This window comes from Mustela erminea, chromosome 2 (genome assembly GCF_009829155.1).
Source record: "Mustela erminea isolate mMusErm1 chromosome 2, mMusErm1.Pri, whole genome shotgun sequence".
NCBI lineage: Eukaryota > Metazoa > Chordata > Mammalia > Carnivora > Mustelidae > Mustela > Mustela erminea.
This window is the reverse complement of record NC_045615.1, coordinates 112,313,818-112,325,341: the sequence shown is the minus strand read 5'-3', so window position 1 is coordinate 112,325,341 and position 11,524 is coordinate 112,313,818.

Sequence of the window (11,524 nt, the reverse complement as noted above, 5' to 3'; positions counted from 1 at the left end):
TTAAAAGCAAGTTTCTCTCTCTTTAGTAATATTTATGTCACTGGCCTACAGAGTAGTAGTAAAGGTAAAACCTTCCCAGATTAACACCATATGCTACCATTTGGAACCATACATGCTGGTGACGAATTTTTCAGCTTAGATTAATGTTGCTGTCTCTGGAAGAATGGTAGGAAATTCACCCATTAGCCATTGAGTCCAAGAAGGTCTTCAACAGACCTGCCTTCAATCCAGCATTCAAAGTCCCTAGAGATTGCCAAGTCATAGGGGTGTGCAGAATAAATTAAAGTTAAAATATTGTCCAAAAGAGACCATATGTTTGAGCAGACTGCATTTTCCTTGACGGGGGAATGTAAGTGTTAAGACAAATCATGTCCAACTTGTCATAAAATTGAATTAGGACCGGAAGGAAGATGGAAATTTTAGTCAAGGGAGCTAGGAAGCTTAACAGATATCCTCCTGAAATTAGCAGACATAAGAGTGGTGGCCAAAACTCTTAAACATTCAATTTCTTCCCCTGAGAGGATAGAGGCTAAAAATCTTGAATGTAGGAATATGAGTGTTTTCTAGTTCCTTCATAAGCATATCATCTGAAAAAAATTTATAAAAAGCCCAATATTAATACCCAACTGGCCCACATTCTAGAATCTTAGTTTATTAGTAAACTAAAAAGAGTATTTTAGATTACACTTTTTCATACTTATTAACCCTCTGTTATGTACCTAGTTATAAATAAAACAGAAAAAAGAAGATTCCTATTTTCAAAGAGCTTATAATTTTGTGTGGAGAGAGATGATAACAATATTAAATGTTTAAAATATAAAGCATAGAGAATGTGATTGGTGTTAAGGAGAAAAATCAAGTAGCAATAAGATAGAAGTAGCTACAGAAGACCACAGATAATTTGGTAGAGAAAGGTTTCAAAGAGAAGGCAATAAGGTGAAGGTGAGAGATATATAGATGGCTCACCTATTATTCTAGAAAGAAGGAAAAGCAAAGTGATTACCTTCTGGATATACTTGAAATACAGAGCTATAAGCTTTGTGGATGGATGAAGTTTAAAATTTGTAAGAGGAGAGTCAAGCATAGATCGAAGATTTGTATGGCTTGTCTATTAAGTGTGATGGGGAAGAACTGAACCAGAGCAAGTTTTTGAGGAAAAAATTAGAAACTCAGTTGTACACATTTGTTTCAATTGCCTATTAGATCTTCACATGGAGAAATTTTAATAGCAGTTGGAAGTATGAATTTCAAATTTAGGGGAGTTCTGGAACTGGTAGATGATAGGTAGATGATAGTTCTAGGTAGGTAGGTACACAGGTAGATAGATACCTAAGTAGATACAGATAGATAGAGAAATGATATTAAAGTCATGAAACTAGATGTTTTCACTGTGGAGGGTGTATAGACTTTAAAGAATAGATGGATATATAGATGATTGATAGATAATAGAAGTTGATATGATAGATGAAAGATAGAGTGAGCAAGCCCTGAGGAACTAATGACCAGCAATGTAAAAGAAAAAAAAAAAAACAAGCATATGAAAAGATAAACCAAGAATATGGCTTCCTGGGAAGGCAATAAAGAAATAGAGTTCTGGTATATTGAATGCTTCTGATAGATCAAGTAAGAAAAATGCTAAAAATTGGTCACCAGCGTCAGTAAATGACCTTGTGGAGAATACATATCTCCCAGAGATAAATGGTAGGAGCTCAAGCCTGTTTGGAGTGGTTTCAAAGGAGACTCAGAAAAGCTAGTTGGAAACATCTGTATAATTAGTTCTTTTGAGAGTTTGTATGCAAAAGGAAGAGAAATGAGGCAATATATGGAATGGTTAGTCAAGACAAGAAAGAGATTTCTTAAAGTGGGAGAAATGACAGTGTATTTGGATATGGGCAACATTACATGGAAGAATTCATGATGCGGGAGAAAGGGGTAAATTACTGGAATCATGTATTTGTGTTTATAGGATGGTTAATCCCTTGTAAAAATGAATGTAATTAATCCATGGTCTCAGGGTTGAGGGTTAGGGTTAGGGTTCATATGGATGCAGGTTGGTGAGTAAACATGGTGGGAGCTTGTAGATATGCTTTTAATCCCTACAATTATCAGGGCACCTGGGTGGCTCAGTTGGTTAAGCATCTGCCTTCTTTAGCTCAGGTCATGACCCAGGTCCTGGGATCAAGTCCCACATCAGGGCTCTTGCTCAGTGAGAAGTCTGCTTCTCCCTTTGCCTCTGCCTCACCCCCTGCTTGTGCTCTCTCTCTCTCTCATGTGTTGTCTCACCAATAAATAAATAAAATCTTTTAAAAATATCTAAAATTGTCTAAGTCACATAAGAACAAGTTCCTGTATTGGACCTTTGAAGAGAAGGTAGGAAATAGCATCTAAAAGATGCCTACAGAGAATAGACTATGGACATAGAGTTTGATTCCTGTACAGCAATGAGGACCAAGATCAGGGATCATAAATGTGAAATAAGACCAGTCACTTCACTCCCGTGTTTTCTTCGGTCTTCTTCAGCTGCATGCACCAAGACGGAGTAGGTGTTAATTATTGTTTTACCAAACAAGGAAACTCAATGAGTGATGATGTAATGCCACTGAATGTTTATAAAACATGGATCATAATGAATAGTTTTTGAACTGTCAAAGTGTTTTCTTAAGCATCTGTTTTGATCAGAATGATTCAACATAGATCTGATTAGGTGGCCACTCTAGGTCAAGACATAAGATATCTAGTTGTTTCTCTGAAATAGTCATGTCTCCCAGGCTGCCTGTACCAAAGTGTGTTCTAATAGATGCATTTCCATGGGAGAAAAAAGAAGTCAATAAGGATTAGGATAGCCTAAGGGTTTGGGGGTTCAATCACTAATCAGAATAATACCAGGTCAAATGTTACTTTCTGAAGTTACATGGTAAGAATAACCAATATTCTTTGAACAGACAAAATTCAAAAATACCCCATCTCGAATATTCATTTTCATCCTAAGACTTTTCCCAGAGATGACCAAGGCCTGTGTCCTGCAGGAATAGGAACCTCCCTCTCACAGACAGATCTTTCTAGACAGATCTATGTTACTCAATATAATTTCTGACAATTTAAAAGAACTTCCCAGCAGGCACACAGAGAATCAGAGCTATTCTGATTTGTTATTGGCACAATAAGTCTTGAAAATCTAATGGTAATGAAATGTGTGAAAATCTGCAGTCATGCAGATTCAACTAATGCTGTCATATGTTCAACTAAAATGCCCCATAAAGACTAGATGATATGGGATGTTCAGAAAGGTCAGTTTCAGTAAATCAAGTATATTATCTAAGGAGTATGACACTGGGGAGTTAGGTTTAAGTCATCAGAAGACATGTTTTACAAATATATGGCAGATCGGTTGTTACAGTTTTAATTTCAGGCGTGCTTTGGGTGAAGTATGTGCTGGCTCTACTGTAGTATGGCTTGCCTTGCCTCTTCTGGCTGCTGGTCATTGTAAAGTACAACTTAGAGTAAAAACTAGTGGAAAACAAAAGTGAGGAAAGATAAGGCCAAACAAGTCAATGTTTAAAAACAAAGGAGATATTTAATCTGGTCTTGCTTCCTTTGAGGGACTCTTTTTTGAGCAATAGACCTCATGGTTAGTGACTCAATACAGAAGAAAACACTATGATGCACTTGTCTTGTTACTGTTCACCTTCATTCCTAGCCCTAAAGATGAAAATCCATCACTGCCAGCATCTTGAAAGCCAGAAAGGATGGAACAACGTGTTGGTGAAGACTGGGTAGAGAACTAGAAAACCATGGATAAAACTGCCTCCTCCTTTGTACTTGGGAATTGTATTCCAACAAATCTTTAAGAAACATCCAGAAGCATAAGAAAGTTTTAGGGTTTGAAGGATAATCAGTAATTATCCAACACAATCCTTCCTTTTCAAAGAACACACTGCAGCTCAGAGAATTGAACTTACTTAACTTCTTATAACTAAATTGGCTCAGAGCTAGCTTGTTTTATTACAGTCATGGTAATCATTGTATCATCTTTGAAAAATCTAATGCTTATGAAATGTGTAAAAAATTGTGTCATAAAATATACTATACGAAGGTCCCTGTTATATATTTGTAACATATAAAATATAACAAAATGTAACATAAAAATATCCTGTTAATATCTTGGGCTAATGGCCATTTTCACTCCAGAATATTCTATGGGAAGTCTATCAGATGTAGAAGTAGAGACAGGGATCCTCATTACAATAAGAAACTGATAAAAGGTACCATAATCAGTGATGGGATTCTAAATCCAACAAATGCAATACTAAAATGTCATTTAAAAATCATCTTGCAGATGAATATTTAATCACATTATTCCTAAGTGAAAAACAATATATTCAAATAGCAAAATAGTAAATAAAATATGATACTAATTTACTAGATAAATGGGTAGGTAGTAAGAATGATGTATACCAAAGTGTTAACAGTGGATTTACCTGAGGTCTTTTACCACCTTATGCCATTGTTTTTCACCTCCTATTTTTTATAATGAGAATGTTTAAATTATTAGAAATATCCTATTTTTAAATTTTATTTTTGAAGTGTAATCATGGCAAACCCTGTGATTAAGTTCTTTTTTAACTGTAAGAGCTCTTTGCAGATTTCATTGTTGGGCACCTCTCAAGCCAGATATATGTTTCCTAAATCTGACATGGAAGCAGTCATTTCCTGTCTTGGCTTTCTACCAAAAACCTTCACTGATCAGGAGAAAGGAGACTCAAACACATTTGCAGAATCAGAATCTGACGTTGAAAAGTGAGATTCAATCCTTGTGAATGTATAATCGTCCAAAAATGACAAAGGAAACAACTGACTTCCTGATATGTAAATATATAATTTTGGAAATACTGAATAAAAGAATCAAAATTTTTGATTCATAATAATACTTGGAAAATAACAGGTATTAAAAAGAGCAGCAATGACAAAATACAAGTCTTAACATATTAAAAACATAACACCAACCTACCAGGACAGAGATTAATGGGTGGGGAAATGCATCTCTTTCTGATCTTATTCCATAGCCATGAAATGTAAAGAGTGATTGCATCTAACTGAAGGCCCCATAAGCTGTGAAAATCATTTGAATAGGAAATGGGCACATATAAAATTCACCAAGCATTTATATAAGCCTTTGTGTCCCCAAATTATAATTTGGCAAGCGTTATTAAAAGATGTAAATGCAAATTTATGCTTTATAGGACATTTGAAGTAAAATTCTACAGCACCTACACAAATCTATCCAGATTAAAAAAAAAAGTCTTCAGTTTTTAGCAAAATAATATATATTAACTCTAGATATTCAGCAAGCCACATAGCCTCTTAAAATGTCAATTTTTATGAAGACACACAAATAGTATACTCATAAACATTCATGGTGTTGCAAATATTATACTCTGACAGTCATATCCCTTCATTCAACAAATATCCTTTGTGTTTTTATTATGTGCTAGATATTATTCTAGGCACTGGAAAAGCAATCTTAAGCAAGACAAAATTTTTGCCTTCTTGGAATTTTATGGTATTTAAAGGCATATATCATTAAGTGAAGAATTATCATATGTTATCTATTTAAATATAAAAAAGAATGTATGTTTTGTATCTAACAATGACTCTGCTGAGTATATGGATTAAAAAGATATGAATATGATGATTTACTACAAAATTTTATTTTAATTCTAATTGTGCATATCTTGGAACACCCTTCAGACTATATGAAAACTCATGTGTGCACTGAGGACTTGCATGATTTTATAATTGGCATTTCCTTAGGCATTAAATTAACATGTTAAATGCAACACGACTAGTGTGGGAAGTTTTTAAATAGTGTACATAAAATATTCCCAGTAATGCAAAAACATGAAGCACATTTTTAGATCTTTCTCTAATAGAGAACACATTTCTGGTTAAATAAAAATTTAAAATTACAAAACCTGTTTTTGAAGTGGTTTTATCATATTACACTCTTACCAACAAAGTGTGAGAATTGTGATTGATCTACCTATTCGCAACATTTGCTGTTATTGTTGGCAGGTGTATGCTGTGTCCTGTTTTTTTGTTGTTTTGTTTTGTTTTGTAATTGCCATTTTCCAGATTATAGTGATCACAAACACATTTTCAAGCATCCATTGGCTATTCCTACCGATTTCTTTGTGGAGTGTCCAACTTCTTGTTCTTTTTTTATTTGGCTGGCCTTTTTATTATTAATTTAAAGAAGTTATGTGTGTATCCTGAATACTGGTGTTTGGCTAGGTATATATCATTTTTAAAATTTTGGGTTTTTTTATTCTATTTTATCTTTATTTTTTTAAGATTTTATTTATTTGAGAGAGAGAGAGAGAGAATAATTGGGAGGAAGGGCAAAGGAAGAGGGAGAAGCAAAACCCCCGCTGAGAAGAGACCCTGATGTGGGGCTCTATCCGAGGATCCCAGGATCATGACTGACCCAAAAGCAGACACTTAACTAACTGAGCCATCCAGATGCCCCCCAAATTTGTTTTTGAGGTAGTTGACACACAATTTTGCATTAATTTCAGGTATGTATACCTGATTAGTGATTCAACTTTTCTAAGTGTTATGCTATGCTCACCACAAGTGTAGCTACCATCTGCCACCATATAACTCTGTTATACCTTTGTCTATATTCCTTATTCTATGCCTTTATTCCTGTTACTTATTCATTTCATAACAAGAAACTTATATCTCTCGTTCCTCTTCCTATTTTGCCCATCCCTCAGCACGTCTCCTCTGGCAACCATCAGTTTGTTCTCTGTGTTTACATGTCTGATTCTGCTTTTCATTTGTTTATTTATTTGTTTTGCTTTTTAGATTCCACAAATGAGTAAAATCATATGGTATTTGTTTTTCTCAGTCTGACTTATTTCACTTAGCATAATACTCTCTAGATTCACCCATTTTGTTGCAAAGAGCATGATCCCATTCTTTTTATGGTGACATGGTGTGACATCCTGTGTGTGTGCACGTGTGCATGCACACGTGTGCATGCGTCTTCCCTATTAATTCATCTGAGTGGACCCTTAGGTTGCTTCCATATCTTGGCTCTTGTAAATAATGCTGCAATAAACATGGAGTGCATACATGTTGTCAAATTAGTGTTTTCATTTTCTTTAAGTAAATTATGGAATTATGTATCATATAGATCAATTGATGATTTTTTTTTTGTTTTGTTTTAAGGACTCTTCATACGGTTTTCCATGGTAGCTGTACCAGTTTGCATTCAACAGTATGCAAGGGTTCCCTTTTCTCCAGATTCATATCAACACTTGTTAATTTTAAAGATAGTATTTATTTGTCAGAGAGAAAGAGAGCAGGCAGTCACAAGCAGGAGGAGCAGCGGGGAGAAGGAGAAGCAGGCTCCACGCCAAGCAGGAAACCAGAATACTGGGCTCCATCACGGGACACCTGGATTATGACCTGAGAGGAAGGCAAAAGCTTAACCAACTGAGCCATCCAGGCATCCCAACACGCATTATTTCTAGAAATATTTTTTCTGTATCTGTGGCATTTCTGTTATTTTTATTAATGGTGTCCTTTTTTGAGAAAACATTTTTAAATTTGTTTTTAATTGTTGATGAAGTCTAAATTTGTCAATTTATTCTTTAGCTATATACATATTTTTTCTTTTCTCTGGCCTAAGAAAACTTTATATAAGCTCAAATCATAAAGAAATGTTGATGTTTTCCTCCAAAAGGTTAAAGGTTTTTAGCTTCTATATTTAGATTTATGATGCGTCTTGAATTAATTTTTGTATGTGCTACAATGTACAGGTAGACATATAGTATTTATTTCAGTATATTTGGTTGAAAAGCCAAAAAAATGATTACAATGACATCTTTGTAGAAAATCAAAAGACTGAATGACTGTGCCTCTTGTTGGGCTCTATCCTGTCTTACTGGTGTTTTGGTCTTTTTAAAAATAATTTATGTATATATTTTTTAGAGAAAGAGAGTACAAGCAGGGGGTGGAGCAGGCAAGGGGAGTGTTTAAGCAAACTGGTTGCTGAGCAAGGAGCCTGAAGTGGGACTCAGTCATGACCTGAGCTGAAGGCAGATGCTTAACCAACTGAACCACTCATGCTTCCCTGTCTTACTGGTCTTTATACTGTTTTTACACCATTACCACATTTCTTCATTATGTGGATTTATAGTAACTCTCAAAGACATGTAGTATAAGTTCTTTATAAGATTGCTTTGGATATTTTAGATATTTTACATTTTCATGTGGAGTTTGAGAATCAGCTTGTCAATTTCTAAAATATATGTGGAACTGTATTTAACCTATAGATCAATTTCTGGACAATTGACTCCTAATCCATGAAGTTGTGGATCTCTCAAGCTAATTTTTAACGTGTTAACATTCCATAGGAATTTTTTAATAAAACATTTATAAATTTTTTGTAAAACATTTATAAAAACATTTATTTTTATAAAAAACATATTTTAATTTTATTTTTTAGTGATGTCAATCATTCCTTACCAGCCTCATATCAGGTTAGTCCCCTCCATATAGTTGAACACAGAGATCATTAAACATGGGGTATGAGTCTTCACTCTAGATATTCCTTCCAATTTTGATATGCCACACTGCTCCCAATTTCCTTACACCTATTTGCTCCACATATATATACTGCCACCACAGAAGACATTAAAATTTGACACCTCTGCCCTATGTTTTGATTTCATAGAAGAATTCACCCTTCCAAAAAATTATTACACATTTTCTACCTCTTTGCTCTTCATTCTACGTATCATGTTATTCCATCACTTTTCAAACTTGTAAAGTCCTATGCATCCTTTAAGGTGAAACTGAACTATCCTTTCTCTGTTGCAGTCTTTCCCAAACAATTCACATAAAGTTAATAAAAAACTATATTGGTTACTTAAGCCTTTTTATCTGTCAGCTATAACATGGCATATTTTATGATTACATGCTATCATAGTCTTTAATTGTCTATGAAAACTTAGTATGCAAGAAATATACAGATATATTTTTATATTTTAGCATAACATATAATAAAATATTTCAAAAATACAGAAATATAAGAAGGACTTAGTAAATACTTTATACCAGTGGTTCTCAACCAGACTTTATTCCCCCCACAACCAGAGCAAAGTATTTGGCAACATTTTGGTTCTCATAATTGTGGGCATGGGGAGAGGTCTTCTCTTGACTGCATCTAGGGTATAGAGGCCAGAGAGGCTGTTAAACATCTAAATATCGTATAATGCCCAGAATACCAAAAATACAGAAGCTAAGAGACTCTCCCCTATATTAATAATTCAAATGCATCAGATGTTAACATTTTGCCACATTTGTTCCAATTATCCCCATTTAAATAAAATCTGACAACTGTATTTGAAGCATTCATTGACTTCTGATCTCATTTTCCTCACCTTTCCCCTTTAGAGATAATCACTATTTTTTAAGTGAGGGCCAGAAGAAGAGGAAGAGAAAGAATTTTCAGCAGGCTCTACACCCAGCACTGAGCTTGGCATGGGGTTCAATCTCACAACCCTGAAACCAGGACCTGAGCTGAAATCCAGAGTCAGACGCTTAACCAACTGAGCCACCCAGACAGACACCCCTTGATAATCACTACCTTAAAATCAATATGCAACTCTACATATATGTATATGTATCAACCATATCCTGTTTTGTGTATTTATCACCGTTACCCATCAGATATCATCGTATTGCTAAATATTCTACAATGTTCTTTTTAAAAACTATGATATGTTCTTAAGATTTATCAATGTTGATGTTCATAGGTCTAAGCCATTCATTTTAACAGCTGTGCAAACTGTATTGCTTGTCTGTGTCAGTGTTTATTATCCAGTGGTACACTAATGGAGATTTTTTTGTTTTAAATGATCCCCAAGGAAAAGAGTGCTGTAATAAACTTTTGTGTTATGCATTTCCTCTTGTGTAGTATACCAGGCTGAATAGTATCCATTTGTCTACCCAGAACCTCAGAATGTAACTGTGTTTAGAAACAATGCTTCTTCTAGTAATTAAAATGAGGATTAGAATCACTGCTTTATAGGGTATACACATCTATAAATTAATTAATGAAGTTTATGGGATTTTCTCTTCCTACTTTCACCTACCTTGGTATCATCAGTTTCTATTTTTTATAACTCTGATACCTGAGAGAGTATTTCATTTTTATTTACTTTTTTATGATTATAACTAATGTATAGTTTTACATAATTTTACATAATTTTACATAATTTTTATTCATTCAATTTTATTATTTTGTGAATTATCTATTTACGTGATCTACCCATTTTGCGTCTGTATGTGGGAATGATGTTTACCATTAAAAAGAAAAAAATATGTAGTGGTATATGTTTTCTGGACATTAAATCTTTGTCCAATATACATGGCAAATGTATTCTCAAAGGCTATGGCTTATCTTTTAAATTTGTGTATATCGTCTTTCTAGTAGAAGTTACTTATTTTATCAATTTCATTTATGACTTGTTTTTCATATCCATTGAATAACCCATTCCACTTCTACTGTAAAGCTATTTATATGTTATTCTAAATGTTTGATTTTCATTGTAATACTTGTGCTTTTAATATTAGTGAAATTTGTTTTTGTCCATTGTATGACACAGAGATCTACTTTTCTATAAAGAAAATCAATGTTCCATTCATCATTTAATGAGCACTATAGTTCCTTCCCTCTTCATTGTAATGCAACCTCTGCCTGTGTGTGTGTGTGTGTGTGTGTGTGTGTATGTGGGTGTCTGTCTACAGGTTTTCTATTCTGTTCCAGTGACCAATTTGTATGTTATTATCTCTATATCATGTGGTCCTATTTAATATACTGTTAAAATAGTTTTGATATATGAGAGAGCCAATTGCCCAACTTTGGTCTTCTTTAAATATATTGTAGATACTTTTAGTTACTAGATAATCTGATGGTTCCATAAAACATTATGGTTAAATTTGACAAGTTCTATAATATACCCAAGAGGGATTCCAATTTAAATTTCATTAATTTTACAAATTAATTTAGTGTTATCTCACATCTTTATGGTGTTGAGTCTAATAATTCAGAAATATTAGCTTAACTTTTTTTTAATTGGGTTAATAAATTTTAAATTATATTGTAATAGTCTTGTGCTCAGCTTTTCAGATTTACTTACATACTTTATGATAGTTCTTGTTATTCTGTGTATAATGTATCCTATTTTCATTGGTGGATAGTGGTAGATCCACTGATTTGGACACTTTATTGTTAGTGGCATTCTTATCATCATCTTATTGTTTTTAATAATGTATAGATATTTTTGGACTTTTTATAAATTAAATCCAATTTCATGAAAATGAATGGAAATTTTAGCTCTTCTTTCCCAATTGTTATATAAGATTTTGCACTGTCTCAGAGGTTCTCATAAATATTCAGTAGTAAGAATGATGATGAGCACATTTGCTTTCTGCATATTTTTAATAGGAC